This window comes from Elaeis guineensis, chromosome 9, assembly GCF_000442705.2.
Source record: "Elaeis guineensis isolate ETL-2024a chromosome 9, EG11, whole genome shotgun sequence".
In the NCBI taxonomy this organism is placed as follows: Eukaryota; Viridiplantae; Streptophyta; class Magnoliopsida; order Arecales; family Arecaceae; genus Elaeis; species Elaeis guineensis.
The window spans coordinates 10,961,171-10,977,425 of NC_026001.2; the positions used below are offsets into that span (position 1 = coordinate 10,961,171).

Genomic DNA, 16,255 nt, shown 5'->3' on the forward strand with positions numbered 1-16,255 from the left:
TCAGAATTTGCCTTTACTGGTGCTGCTTACTTACCCCCTTTTATAGATGATTCTGATGTAACCGTCGAGCACGTGATCCCACTTTTTAGGGTACTAAATTATCGGATCATTATTGTGGAGTTAGTGGGTCATTAATTTTCACTAATTGCCGTGACACGTAGTTGATAACTGTTCACAACAGTTAGGGTTATTGAATAGATAATCGACTGTATGTTGGTAATACTGATAAGTCAGTAGGAGATCCGAATATCCATCGGCTGGTAACTCTGATATGCCGATGGTCTTCGGTCAGAGGCTTATTAATTCATCTATTGTTGGTTGGTAATAGCCGACTTTCGGTCGGTCAATCGATAGTAAGTCGACATAATATGTTCATTCGATCGATGTAAAGTCGGAGTCGGGGGTCGGTTGTATTGTCCCAACATGTACTTATAATAATTCCTAAATAAGTCTCATGCATGCAACATGCCAGGGACTACGGTGCTCGCAAATCCATCAATCATAACCTGAGAAATTCTTTCTACACCGCCGGTGCAGAAAATCTGACTTAAAATGTATCATTTTTTTTATTGGATCACGTAGCCATCGCTTCTCGACGTATATTTTATATTTATAGATTGATTTTTTTATTTAAAAATTTTATGTGATGAAAATATTCTTCATGACTTTTTGATATTTTGTATGATTTTCTATCATATGACTTTCTGTGAATATGTATGACTTTTTGTCATATGACTTTGTGTGAATATATATGACTTCCTGTCATATAACTTTTTATGAATATTTATAATTTTTTATGATTTCTGTGAATATATACGACTTTCTATCAATATATATGGCTTCCTGTAAATATATATCACTTTCTATAAATATATATATATTCACATTCATAGAAAGCCATATATGTTCACAGAAAATATATATTCACAGAAAATCATATATGTCCACATTCATAGGAAGTCATATATGTTCACAGGAAATATATATCCATATGAAGTCATATATATTCACAAAAAATATATATTCATAAAAAATTATATATGTTAACAAAAAATTATATATATTAACAAAAAATTATATATATTCACAGGAATCATATATATATATATATATATATATATATATATATATATATATATATATATATATATATATATATATATATATATATATATATAATTATTTATGTTATAAAATGACTCACAGAAAATCATACGAAATATTAAAAAATTATAAAAAAAAATTATAAAAAAATATTATAATTTTAAATAAAAATATTTTTATCATATAAAATTTTTAAATAAAAATATTAATTAATAAATATTAAATATGTATCAAAAAAATAATAACTATATTATCCAATTAGAGAAAATGGTGCACTCCGCATCGGATTTTCTACGCGAGGTGCACCAAGAATTGCCTGTTTGAGAGGCCCATTACACGACTACCCTACTATAAAAGCAACGCTTCGCCGCCCCTGTCTTTCTCCCAGTCCATCCAAAAGTCACTAAAACCCTATCTCCACCGTCTTCCCCAAATCCTCACCCTTTCAACCGGAAACCTACCCCTCTTGCCCTCGAAGCTTCACCGGATGGCGGATTCCGACGCAGCGGCATCGCCAGTGGCGGCGGTTGAAGAACCGGTGAAGGGAGCGGAGGCTTTCCAGGACGACGCCGCGGGCACCGTGGAATCATCCGAGTCCAGCGAGATCGTGCCCGCCGCTCTGGATCACAAGAGGAAGCTGGGGATCTGGAGCCCCACGATGACGAAGAGGCCCCACTCAAGAAGAAGGAGGTCGCCACCGACGGCCCGGCGCCTGACGCCTTTGAGTCGGAGCCAGAGGCGAAGGAGATCGCTGCCGTCGCCGGAGATGCTGAGCTGCTCCGCCTGGAGGGAGAGATCGACGGCTCAGGTATTGGTCATGTCGATTTCGTTACTGGATTATGTTCAATGATGGGGATTTTAATTCGTTGTTGATGACGTTTTCTTGATTTCTGCTTTTCTTGAAGATTAAGGTTGTTTCACGTTAGAAATTCAGGTTTTTGATTAGGGGTTTAGGTTTTCTATCTCTTCTTACGGATTTTTTTTCCCCCCGGACATCTAATTTTGTTTCGGAAGTCTTGAGATCTGCGCCTGTAGAGGTTAACTTATCTATCTCGTAGGAATGCTAACGATCGAGATTCCTGCTACAGTGCCTGAAGAGGTGAAATCGGATGACATGCGGGACCCTGAACCAAAGCCAGAAAAGATTGATGCCGAGAAACTGCGCCCGGATGAAGGAACTAATGGATTGGGTATTTGTCTCCTCTTATTTTCTTTTCTCTTCATTATCTAGTCGGTTGCTTCCAGGTGTTCTTGATGTTTTCCTTTACCTCCTTTCCTTTGGGCTGAGCGTCCTGTAACGTTTTTCTTGAGAAAAACGAAATCTCAAAATAGACAGCAATTGTAGGTCTAAGTTGTTATTACTAATGAAATATGCAGGTTAAAGTCTGTAGGAATAATGCTTCTAATAGGGATCACATGTCAGCTAGGAAGCATTTTGATTTTAAGCAAGGCAGTCACTTGAGGATCAATCTTCATCAAAATGGGGTCTCCATTTGGTGGTCACAAATCCATAAAAGAGGTTTGTTAAAGTGGCCAACATTTGGATACGAGCTAACATGCTGGTGTACCACACACACCCAGCTGTTAAGATGTCTCAAGGATTGATCTTCAACAAAATGAGGTATCAGTTTGTTTCAATCAATTCCATAGAAGAGGCATGCTACAGCTGCCCACACACGTAGATTAGCTAACTGGCCAGCTGTGCCATATGCCTCGCTCCACACGTCTCAAGGATTGATCATCATAAATGATGTTTCAGCTTGTTCAGAGAAACTACATAAAAAGAGTTTTCATACAGCTGCCCACACGTGTGGACAAGCTGATATTGCAGGTGTATAGCATGCCCAGCTGCCTACACACACCCGGTGTAGCTCAAGCCAGTGCCCCTTTGGTGTGGAAGCTACATCAAGGGATAGCAAGGTCTGCCAATCAAGAGAGTGGAAAACATAGCTTGTGGGTGGTTTCCATTGACATGCATGTAAATTTAGGCTGCTGGTGGTTTGTAGCTCCATGCAGTTTGTGGGCTGTAAATGTTGACCTGATCTCCCCCCCCCCCCCTCTGTCTTTTAGAAGAAATATACAAACTCTAATAAGTGAGTGGGAAGATCTTGATGTTTGAGCAAAGTCTATTAAAACCGCTGTGATGGTGCTGAAACTTGAAACATCATTGTTTGAGTTTTACTATCAACCGTGAAGTGTGATAGTTACTATCTTGTTTCTATTGTCAGCTGCTGATGGAGGCCATGAAGTGCAGAAATCAGAGGCTTCATCAATGAATGGTCAACTTTCTTCAGCTCAAAATGTTCAGCAGGTCCTGCAGAGAATCTTGAGCACCCTACTTCTGAGGTTTCACAGCAGGGTAGTCTTCCCTCAGCAGGACAACCGCTTCTGTTGAGCTGACTACTACGTCTCGTATGATTCAAGTTCCTAACAGCAAGGTGATTTTTTTTTCATACATTGTTCTTTGACAGCCATAATTTTCCTTAGTAATTGCATCATTCCTGGTATACCATGAGTTGTGCATCGGATTGTTCTCATTAATTTATAAATGCTGATTGTTTTGCCAGCCTCTTTATAGCAAACACTGCTTGTAAAGGACTAAGCAACTATTAATACGGAAACTTCTTGTGACTGTAATCCTTGAAAGTTTCCTACTAAATTAATGGTGAAAACTATTCTTTCTTTTCAGCACACTGTAGAAAAGATGAGCTTAATATTGACATGGATGTAGCAGACAAAAACTGCTACATAATTCATTTACTGCATTAATGTCCTTCTTAATCTTCAAGCTGAGTTACAACTTGACTTGGGCCCAAAATAAAATTCTGGACAGTGTGGTTCATTTGGTGTTTAATAAATTGTCCACAACTAATCAGATAGAGGTAATATTCTTCAATTGTTCGATAGAACCGATGGCATGCCGCGATTTAGAGCTGATCATATCGATTCCTTCTGTAGTTAGTAAATTTTGGCTGTTTGCTGGACTGAGCCTTAATGATAAGAGATCAACAGAATGAGGCAATGTTTTCTCTTTTATAACTAAAGTATAATCATGATGAAAGTTTTGGAAAGAAGCATCGTTTTTGAATTTCTTGAATGTGTAGTAAATTGACAAATTTATGTGCCTCTTGTAACTGTTTGCTGCTAGTTATTAAGTCCTCACAGAAATATGATTTTTTTTATTTGGCTTCCAGTATCTTGGCATCTTGTATAATGATAATGTTGTGTTCAATGAAAAATAAAAATGTTCAAATGAGCATTAAAAATTATCTTAAATAACAAAAGAAACATTAAAACAGTCTTCCAAGCTCCATAATATTTGTATGAACTGGAGTGTAGAGGATCTGATCAACATATACCACTAAGATTTGCTTTTAGAAAATTATTTATTTACCAGAAAGATATAATGCTCTACTGCTTCAGCCATGGTTTTGTGGAAGGAATAAACCATACAAATATGTCTTGTTGGTTTATTTCGTACGATGGGCCAAACTAATTGTTTCTCTTGTTGTATCAAGCATCACATTGGTAATGCATTACAAAGCAGTATTTACTGTTTCTTTTTTTATTTTTTTTTCTTTGCAATTTTTGCTATGCATTCTCAGAATTTGTTTAAATACAATTGTTCCTTATTCTTTCTTGATTGATTATCCACATTTATATTATTTAAAATGAAAAATAAAACCTGAAGTCATGAAGTAGTCACTTGTTATAGATGCTGGCTCTCAGAAGTCAGAACTATTGATTGAATATAAATGCAATTGTGCTGTGCATTCCTAGAGACACCAAGCTGTGCTGCTGTTGCATTAGCACTTGCAGGTGGACTTCACGATGACTTGGAATGTCAGAAGCAGTCTCATGTAAATGTAGCATGTGCACACTGTTTTTTTGGGGAAAGTGGATGATCCTATCACTTTTTCAATTTTTCAAGAAAAAACTTCCCATCATGTTTTTTCATTTTTTTCCGAAAAAATAGCACATTTACATATCAGTTAGTTGAAACAATTCCAGTTCATGTTACTTCATGCATTGTGTCTATAATTCTCTATGAAATTCAAACAAGGACCTTTCAATAAGCTTATTGTTGAGGTATTTGGTACAGGTTGGTGTTCTTATTGGTAAAGCTGGGGATACAATCAGGTACTTGCAAATTAATTCAGGGGCTAAAATTCAAATCACAAGAGATGCTGATGCTGATCCGCGCTCCTCTATCGGCCTGTGGAACTGATTGGATCTCTTGAAAATATCAACAAGGCAGACCAACTAATTAAGGATGTCATAGCAGAGGTTCATTTATTTTGACATCATATACTTCCTCATTCTCATTAATATCTTTTTCCCTATTATATCTTTTGTATCTTTGACCATACTTGTCTGCTTCTTTGGGTCCAACAGCTGCATTGAGTAATTGCTTACTATATTTTTCTTTCCCTCTCTCTTAGGCTGATGCAGGGGGTTCCCCATCACTTGTAGCTAGGGGTTTTAGTACTGTACATTCTGGCAGTGAACAAACTGAAATAAAAGTTCCAAATGAAAAGGTAATTTTCCTTGCTTGATTTTTATAATGTTGTTTTTGTTTTTGCTTTCCAAGCCTGTTTACATTTCTGCATTGAATAGGTGGGGTTGATCATAGGGAAGGGTGGTGAGACAATTAAGAACCTACAGACCAGATCTGGTGCTCGCATTCAGGTAGCATTGGTTACTAATTGAAAACTGACCAGTCTGGTGTTTGGTGGGCTGTTCTCTTTCCTAAGATAATACCAATGTGCTGTTTTGGTTGCTAACTCAATTATTAACCTTCTTCCTTTGTTCTTTAGTTGATCCCGCAACATCTACCTGAAGGTGATTCATCCAAGGAAAGGACCGTGCGTATAACTGGAAACAAAAAGCTAATTGAATCTGCCAAAGAAATGATCAAGGAAGTTATGAATCAGGTCTGTTTGTGAAACTCCGATAATCAATACTATGCACGGAATATAGTAGATTATTTGTTTTCATCCGTCTTATGTGTGATACAATAACCCTTTGGTATGTGGGCTAATGTTATATAGCAGGGGCATGGTAATATGATTTATCTAATTTGTTGAGATGCAGTGTACTTATTTGCTATGTATTTGATATTTTTATCACATTATTGATATTTCGCATATATTTACTCAGTAGCATGCTTATAAATTGGTTTTAGGGATTTCTTGCTGAACCAAATGCCATTTGCCTGTATTTCTTGTATGAGAATGTATTGTTCGTTAGTACCATTGGAGTGAGCATTGTGGGAAGTTCGATTGAGATGTTGCCAATGTAATATTAGGAGTTAAGGCAAAAGGAGACTAGAGATAGAAGTTCCACCCAAGTTGCAGAATGCAGTTTGACCAAAGATGATTTTGCAAGCAATGAGATAAAAAAGTCTTTAAATTAGTGATAGTTGGACAACAAGCACATGCATCTAGTTGCAGAATGATCATGCTATATGATTGCACTTGTATGGGCCTTCTCTTGATTTTTAAGGGTCTTCATAAATTTTCGAACAAAAGGTAAAAGAGTTCAATACAAGATATCTCAACTGCAACCCAGGTGAAAGATATCAAATCTCAACTATGTCCCAACCCCTTCCATTTCTAATTTATCCTCGGTGCTAATCTCCAGCATCAATGAGTGGGCCCTGTGCTTTGGATATAACCCATCCGCTACTCCTTTGCTTATAAGATCAAACTTTTTGAACGAGCGAGTCCAAGCAAGCCTGTTTGCAATGCCTCAACAAATTTCTATCTTGTTTACTTGTATCCTTCACTTGAATGTATTATTACATTGTGTGATGTAAATTTACCATCATGATCCTTTTGACAATTTCCACCTTAGATTTAACCTCTTTGGAGAGATCCTAATTTTTTTAAAGGTGTAGAAAAATTCTCCTCCAAAGAGAAGTGTCATATTGCAGGGTGCAGAATTGTCTCATTGTGACCTGGAGGTCACAAATTTGGACAGTTCGATTGTCGAAATCATCTGGATTAAACTGGACACAAATTGTTAAGTTGATAAAAAAAGGAAAAAATGTTTTGAATCATTATGCATGCACCCAAAAATTATTATATTCATAACCACTAACTTAGCAACTCCATAATCCATAATCAATCAACTCCTATGTTTGCAGCAAACCCCATGTTCATGCACCTTCAGTTCAAGGGGCCTACTATGTGAACATGAGCAGCACATCGTGTATCCAAATGATAGATGATATTCCCATCATATAACAGCCGTTATAATTGCATGAAGGCTAAATAACAGTCATTATCTGAGGTTATGTTATGCATGTATAACACAATGGAGGGCTCTGAAGTCGCTACAACTGCTGTTATTTCAAACCTTGATACCACAAAAGACCTAAAGCATTACATAGCTTGAGGAGAAACTCAAGCAGGTTATAAATTGACTCTCTCAACTCAGAATCTATTTCCGGAGGATGAAATTAAAGAATGTCATTTTTCTTGGTAGATAATTAGTCTTTGATCCAAATAATTTTTGGGATAATTATGACAATATATATAACGGGTCATCCACCGAAAACTTTTAATTTTTCCAATCGTCTTGCCAAAGAAGGCCTTGGCGTAATAGTAAAGTTGTTTCATTGTGACTTGGTCACAGATTCGAAGCTCAGAAACAGTCTTTCTGCACATAGGGCTAAGGTACATCTGACTTTTCGCCAGACCCAAAATGGCAGGAGCGTCATGTGCCAGGCTGCCATTTTTCAATCTGCTTACATGCAGTGAGAAACATAAGAAGATACTTGTCTCATTCATCATTTTCTGTAAGTCCTGCCTAAGAGAGGATGTTAGATCAGTTCTTAAAACTATTTCCCCTCCATATTATTTTGGATGAAGACCTCTTGCTAGAGGGAAAGAAAAATAAGAGAAAATGCTGTATGATATGTTGTTTGCCTCCTCCAGCCAGGATACTGTTTTGAGACTCATGCTGGAGAGTTGGCCAATATTCATAGTTGGGCTATTCTTTGATTATCAAGTTACATTTCAATGTAGGAGTTGTTGTTCTCCAACCAGTTGATGATGTTTCTTTTGCTAGAATTTTCTTTTTCTGGAAATAATCATCAGTGGTGTTAGGATTAATATAAAATCAAGTAATGATACGCTTCTGTCATTTCAAAAAAAAAATAAAATAAAATGATTTTAGACTATGAAGAATAAAGCTTTAGATAACCACTAGGATGTTACAACCCTCTTTTAGGTAGGCATATTGCATGATGATGTCATTAGCCATTTGGAATTTCTTATCCTGTGAATGATGTCTCCTTTTTTGGCTCATATCTGGGTGCTTCTAGCATTGTCTGTTTTGAATATGGAGGACTGATGATAGGATTAATTGTACATTTAGATGTATCTTGGAAGCAAAAATTGTTTAATAAGACATCGTCCAAAGAAAGAACTGTGTGATGATATTTTAAAACATAGTGATATAGTTGTTCTATTCTTATATCAGTTTGCTCGGTTCATGCATAGAGTTCTTTGTGCTCTGGAAATTGTAATTCTATTTTTCTCATGGAAAGGATAAACGTAAGTTTTGTCTTGGCATGTTTACCTGTATCACAACTTAGGTTCTTTTTTTTTTTTTGAAGAATTTTACCCATTTTCTGGTCATAGCCTAACACTTAGGATGATAATGTGTAGGAAAATAGATGCTTTTGAGAAGGTGCCACATTTATTTGATATACTACTATGTGGGTAATGTTGGTTATTTGAAAGTAACAATTCCTTTTTACCATTTCACTGCACATATTCGTGGCTTATCATGATAATTTTAGGAGGTTTAACTTGTATCAAGAACAAGAACTGTGGATGCTTTGATGGTCTTTAAGAAATGGGTATGTTGAAAACAATCTCAATCATATTTGTTCTTCAAGTAAGAGCTTCTTGTATGATGTGTTACTGCATTGGTTAACATGAAAGCCTGCAAAAGAAAAGGATGTTACACATTTTTGCAAATAAGCTTCCTTTTTGCTAAAATTTTCATGTATGGTCCTTTTTTGAGCAAACTTACAATGAAATGTCGTGCTGGCTAGCACTTTCACAGGTTTAGGTTTTGTAGGTCTCCTAAATGCCTGATTGCTAGGAATGTAGTTATTTTTTTAATTTTTAATTTTATTTTAAAGTCACCATCCCGGATGTTGCCTTGAGATATATTCCTGGACTTGTATGACAAAATTCTCTATATGCATATTAGACGTCATTACAATATGGATCCTTTCATTTGAGTGTGACATGGATACCTTCTATTAGGAAATGGCAAAATGTTATGCATGAAAACGTCTAATGAGGTCTGCACGTTTACATGAACATCCTTTTTTTCATCAACTACATGAAGGACAAAAGCATGCAGATATTCCTTATTTCGAGAATGAGAGTTTGTTGCGTGGATAAGATCTACAACAATTTCCCTATTCATGCATGATCCATGTGAAAATCACTTGATGCCACTTGGGATGGTTTATTTATTCTGAAGGTGCCAATTTGTATATGGTTGGCTTTCATAATGCAGATATGGCAATACCTTTCACATGAGGTCAACATTGGTTTCTTGGTGTAGCAATAAACTTCCATTCATCACTCTACAGAAGTGGGATATGAGGCTTTAACCCTTGCCAATTGAAGAATTTTTATAGTTGGTAAGACTGCTTAAGACTTAAGAACCCAGTTCATAAATTTGTAAGAGTATCGTGATAGCGTTGGTGTTTTGTAGTGGCCAGAATGTTCCATGCTTGCACTGTGTTCAGATACTGCATCATTCTAGACAAGCCTTGATAGTTTAGTGCTTACATGGGATCTATACATTCTTGCATCTGAAGAATATCATGTCTATGCCCTTAAACTTACACTACTGCTGTGGAGATTACATGTGTGATTCGAGACATGCTGCTTTAGTACAACTTCCAAATATTCACACTCGTTCATTATGTTTGTATGTTAAACTTCTACCCTCTTACACCTTCAAGTTCATTTTGAACAATGATATTATATTTTTGTGGTGATTATTGTTCAGTGAAGTCTCTTGTATATCAAAACAGCATTGGCTCCTGTTAGTTGTGCTGAGTACGTTATTTCTTCTTTCTATCCTAGCCCCATGACAAATTAGTTGCAAAACATGATTTCTGATTCATGCTTTGATTGAGTCATATTTGCATTATTGTACAAAGATTATTGAAGAACATAATGTTTTCTTATCTTTTCATACCCAATTTTCTTTTTTAAAAAAATAAAAAAAACTAAATTTTGTTTGAAATGATGCATTAACTAAAACAAATCCCATGATGGTGACCTGACGTTGCATTTTCCCTGATAAAAACCAGGTTCTGCATGACTTCCTAGATTATCAATTTGTTTGCGGGTCCTTGAGGACTGTGGACAGGTCTGCGAGCTGTAATGCTGATCTTTCAGGGTTTTTTTTTTTTTTTTTTGGGACTTCTGTTGTTTCAAATTCCTTCTGTGCAAATATTCTTTTGAGTTTATTCCAGACTATAATAAGCTGGCATTGGGGAAGAAAATCTCTAATCTTCTGATTTCTCCTAGTGTACATCATCGATACTAGTACTTGGCTCCTTGATTGCACTGGACCTTTTGCAAGATGGTTAATAAATATGTTCCCTGGAAAGCAGCAACCTGATTACCATGGATTCTGTTCTTTCACATCTGCTGTCTTAGTCTGTCATACCCAACTTTTACTGAATATGATCTAGCCCAAAAGGAAGGCATTAGAAAGACTGTGAATCTCTTTAATGGGCTATTTACATTCTAGAAAAAATTCTTGTCACATTAGATCCACAATGCCTGCAAAAAAAAAATGCAAGTCATTAAGGTTTTCAGAGTCTCCAATTGCGGAAGAACTTTAGCAGGATTTCATCTCAAACTTCTTTAGAGGCCATAGCCAAGTTAGTACTGCTTGAGCTCCGATATTTGCCTTCTGATTTTGCTTCTCTGAAGTCCAAAGAAAGGTTTAAAGCTTTGTCACAAGCATTCTGCATGTTGTGCCTTCTCCATAATCTTCTATATGATGATGTCATGTTCCTTGGTTTTGCTACATACAAGGTCTTCATCTTTCCTAATTTGTCTCTTAAAAGTATCCTTGGTATCTGTAATGATGTTTGGAACATACCTTTCGCCTTTGGATATCTTAAGTATAGTGTCATTCAGCATTGTACTCTGCCATTTGAGTTTCCTGATTGAGATGCAGTATTTTTGCTAGGCAATTTGAAATGACCTATTGTTCTCTAGTTGATTCATTTCATGTATCCTGGAGTACTTAATCTGCCGTTATGCAAATTGTTGCTTAATATTGCTTCTGCAAAATTGTGTTTCATTAGAGCTTTTTTTGGTATTTGCATGCCATTTTTATAGATTTTATATCAAGCATGAAAAACATAGACCTTTGGTTTGGAGAAGGTACCACTGATTTGATCTTTTACCACATAAACAACCTATTTCACATATTTGCTTGATGGAAATCTTCAGGGTATGTGCAACAATTGCAATGATCCAGTAAAATCAAGTTGATGCTTTAATTTTATCAGTGTTCTTTGTTTTATGTTTTTGGTTCTGACTTCAAGAGAGCTGGAGTTACCAGTAATTCTTTTATGATCATTTTTGGGATTGATGCTTATCTACTTCTGTCTCCTGATTTCTTGATACTAACTACTGATAATTGAGGTGACTGCAAATACACAGGTATTGGTTTCTTACAAGTGATTTCTGGTAAGCATGGCCTCTCAAAAAGTATTATTTTTCTCTCAACATAATTAAGCTATTCTTTGGTCATGGAAGTTAACCTGCTTGTATACCTTTGTTTGCACATATTACAATTTTTAGCCGTATTACCAATTGATCTGGATTATTATTTTCATTTCATACCATGCTCCTCTGCAAGCAGTTTATAATTCCATTATTTGTTCCAAATATTGTTTCTCATATTAATTTTCATTATTCTTTATTTAATATCATTGCTTGGTTATGGTTCTCGGTCATATACATTCTTTTCATAATATTTGTTTGATGGCTAGTAGAATCAGCAATCAAAGGATATTTCTTGGTGCTTACGAATAACATGCTGAAAATCAGACTGCACTGTTTTGACCATCTGAAAACTTGATTTCTGCAGGCTCCTACAAGGCCTTCACCTCTCTCGCAAGATGTTCGTCCCCATGGGCCTACAACAGCACACCAGTGGGGCCGTCAAGCAACAGTATCTGCACGACCAACCATGGGCTATGATTACCAACAAAGAGGTACATATCCACCACCTCAGACAACACAATATCCTCAACCATATGGCGGCTATCACAGCAGCCCCCTTCGAGAGGTGGCTATAGTGCAGGCTGGGATCAGAGGCCAGCAGCTCCCGCTCAGAGCACACATCCTAGTGGTGGCTATGACTACTATGGTCAACGTGGCCAGGCAACTGAAAACCTACCATCTAACCCAATTCCTAACCCTTCTCTGACATCAACCCCAGTTCCCGTGAACTATAACTATGGTCAGTCTCAAGCTTCAGCTTATGGACAACCAACACCGTATGCACAGTCTGCCCCTCCACAGCAGAACTATGGCCATGGCTATAACGAGCCAAAGTATGATAACCAAGCACCTAGCCAGCAGTTTTATGGGCAACAGCCACTGAACTCACAACCAGGTGTCTATGGACAACAAGCAAGCGTACCACAGCCAGGCTATGGTCAACAACAGACTTACGGCAAGCCCTCTTATGGTGCTGCACCACCGCAAGAAATGACTCCTTCTTATGGGCCACCCAGAGCAAGTCAGCCAGGTGATCCGATGTATCAGGGTCCTGCTCCATCCTATGGGTCAAGTGCATCCGCCCAACCATATCCATATGGTTCAAGTGTACCTCCTCAGCAGGCAGCACCTGGTTATAATCAGAGTTATGGAGGACCTACATCAGGTGCTGTGGATGGGTATGCACAACTGCCATCAGCTGGTTATCCTCAGCACGGTGGTCCAGCTGCTCCTGGCTATGGTGGACAGCCAGCGCCTGCTTACGCTCAACCAAGCTCCCAATCTGGTGGGTACGGCCAGTACCCATCATCCCAACAAGGCTATGGTGAACCGATCTCCAGCAATGTGAATTATGGGTATCATAGTGGGCCGGCTGATGCAGGTCATGGCAATACCGTCCCAACTTCAGGATATGGTGCATCACTGCCAGCAAGCGGTCAGCCAGGGTATGCTCAGGCACCGCCAACCCCATTGGGCTACTATGAACAGTCTGCTCCCCCGCAGTCTGGTTTTGGTGGTCATCCGGGCACCGCCCCAGTTGGTTATGCGAAGAGTGTCTCTCCACAGCCTGGCTATGGAGGCCAGTAAGATTCTGCTCGAATGCATGCTCATCATTGATGCCATCACTTTTACCGTTTTGAGAGCTTTAGATATAATTTTCTTAGGACATGGAAGGTTATGTCATGCTAGATTTTCATTTGAGGTAATTACATTTCAGAATTTGGGCTCTGCAACCAAATCTGTCAGACTGTTGTTTGACACATGAGGTGCTTATAAATGGATTAGTTTAGTTACATAATTTTAATCCTTAATTATCTTTTTTTTTTAATAATATGTTCTGTGCTTCTGGTGTATGATAGCACTTTCGAGGGTGAGTAATGCGGCCCTTGAAACTTGCCTTACTGGGAGTCACGGTTTTTTTGAATGTTCTATTGCTTTCTTTCTTTTCTTTTTTTTTTTCTTTTCCAGGTACATGTATTCTATTATTCCTCGGTCTGCATTGGCATTTCTGGTGGCAGCTACTTATGATACATGTCATCAAGTTCCAGTTCCTGTTGGGGCTGGTTGGCTCCATATACCTGATGGAGCCCTTTGGAAGGTCATGATGGTCCTTTCAGGAACAGCAGGATTGGTGGAGAATATCGAAGTTATCCTTAAAGATTTCCTCCAGGCAATCACAATACTCCCTCACAAACCAACAGAAGGAATACAATAACTATCCTACCATCGTCTCAAAATTCTTTGAATACGGTTAGGAGCTGAAGAGTCTAATCTTGTTTCTAAAAAACAAACTATACGTGGGCAAGTCTTACGGATCAAAGTTTTTGAGTAATTAATAAAAAAGGATTTAGCAGCTCCTCAACAATTCCACACTTAAAGCTTCGCGGCTGTTTTATAGTTTTTGGTGAAGTTGAATCTAATGAATCAGCCAATTCGTTGATTGTAGATTCTGATGCGGTCTTGCAGGATCCCTCGTTGATACTAGTAAAACTCCTATTTTTGACAGACACTGTAGATTGGTCATTTAGAGTCGACATTAATTTGTGAACTATCTCTCCATGACTGTTCTTTCCTCAGTATCAAAGTTATCCTCAATGGCTACAGGTAATTAGTGCTGTGGAAAACCAGGATCCACGCCTTCAAAAGATGAGCAAAAGATGAGGTTTACCACTGTTGGGAGAAATGAGCTAAATGTGGTGTCCTTCGTAAGTTCCGGATGATATTTACAGCCATTCGGAGAAATGGAGCGCCGGATGAACTCGTACAAAGTCCACCATCAGCTCTTAGATTTTTAGCTGCGTAAAGCAATATATTCTCATGTTACTTTTCCTTCAATCTTACAATGAGGGGATGAAATGATGCCAACCATTAAACTGGATGAACGTGGCTGTCATGAAGTATCCTCTAATTTACAATCACCACCGGCACCTGCACACACTCATGCTAAAAATGAGGACGCGTTACTTCTCTTCTTGGCTTCTCCGCGCCACCCCCTCTCCTCAATGTGGACAGCTTCTCTGCACCACCCCCCCCCATGCCCGCAGCTTTTCTCATTCACATATCAAGCTGCTGCGACCTCCCTCGGGCGTCTCTTCTTGCCCTCGATCCCATGGTTCCCCATCCTCCCCCCCTAGTGGCTTCTCTGCAACAACCCCCCAACTCGACGCCTCGGTCTCACGGTTCCCTACCTCCCTCGCAGCTTCTCTACACCACCCCCGCCCCCCACCACTCGGGACTTCTCGACCCCCTCGGCACCCGAATCTTCTTATCACATACCATCCTACTATGCAGCCCCCTAGTGCCGCTCCTCACCCTTGATCCCACGGTCCCCCCCCCCCCGCCCCCACCCCCAGCGGCTTCTATACTTCACTGCCCCTCCCGACGCCTCAATCCCACAGTTTCCTACCTCCCCCGCAGCTTCTCTATGCCACCCCGTTCCCGACCCCCATCGCCCACGACTTCTCCACGCCACCCTACCACCACCCGCACCACACACCACCCCACAGGGGTGGGCTCTTCGTTATTAAAAAAAAAAAAAAAATCCAACTTAATTACGGAACTCAAGAGTATTTTAAAATTTTAATTTTATATTATCGATAACCTGATTGTCATGCCAAACACATTAATCAAGATTTTCAATAATTTTATTATAGTATTATCTACATATACTAAACACAATAATCAACATTATTGACAATTTAGGATGCATTTGATTAGCCCCTAAAAAAATATTTTTTTTATTTTTTGATTTTAAAAAAATAAAAATCAAAAAATAGCATTTGATAATAATCTAAAAAGTAAAAAGTGAAAATCAAAAATATTTGCTTTACGTGAAAAGTAATTTTTTTTGCTTTCTAAAATTTGCTTTTGCTTCTTTCTGACTTATCCCGACTCGCCTTGATGCTCGCCACTTCCTCCTTCCCCTCCCTCTCCCTTTGGCTCTCTGCCTGCCTGACCGGTGAGCACTGATGATAAATGGGGCTCGCCACCATCCCACGAGAGATCTCGACCGGATTTTGCTCAATCTCAACGCCGTCAGCAGCTACCAACCAGGAGGTAGAGATGACAGTGAACGAGAATGCCCATGCTCCTCCCCTGAATCGTCGTCCACGGCTCAACCGAGATGTCTGAAAACCCAATGCAGGCCATCCTAAAAACTTTCCCATGCTCCTCTCCTGGGATCGCCGTCCACGGCTCAACCGAGATGTCTGAAAACCCAATGTAGGCCATCCTAAAAACTTTCATCGCCTTCGCCCATGGCTTCCAAGCCCATCTCTCCCACCTCTTCTCCGAGCTCCAGACCTCCTCTTCTATAAAGTCCCGAGCTCCTAAACCCCTCACGCCAGATAAGTCCGCCATCC

At 38.8% G+C, this 16,255-nt stretch overlaps 1 pseudogene; it reads left to right on the forward strand.

The window, feature by feature from the left end:
- The first annotated feature begins 1,472 nt into the window (after positions 1-1,472).
- LOC105051669 (uncharacterized) lies at positions 1,473-13,692 on the forward strand (annotated as a pseudogene).
- Positions 13,693-16,255: the final 2,563 nt, after the last annotated feature.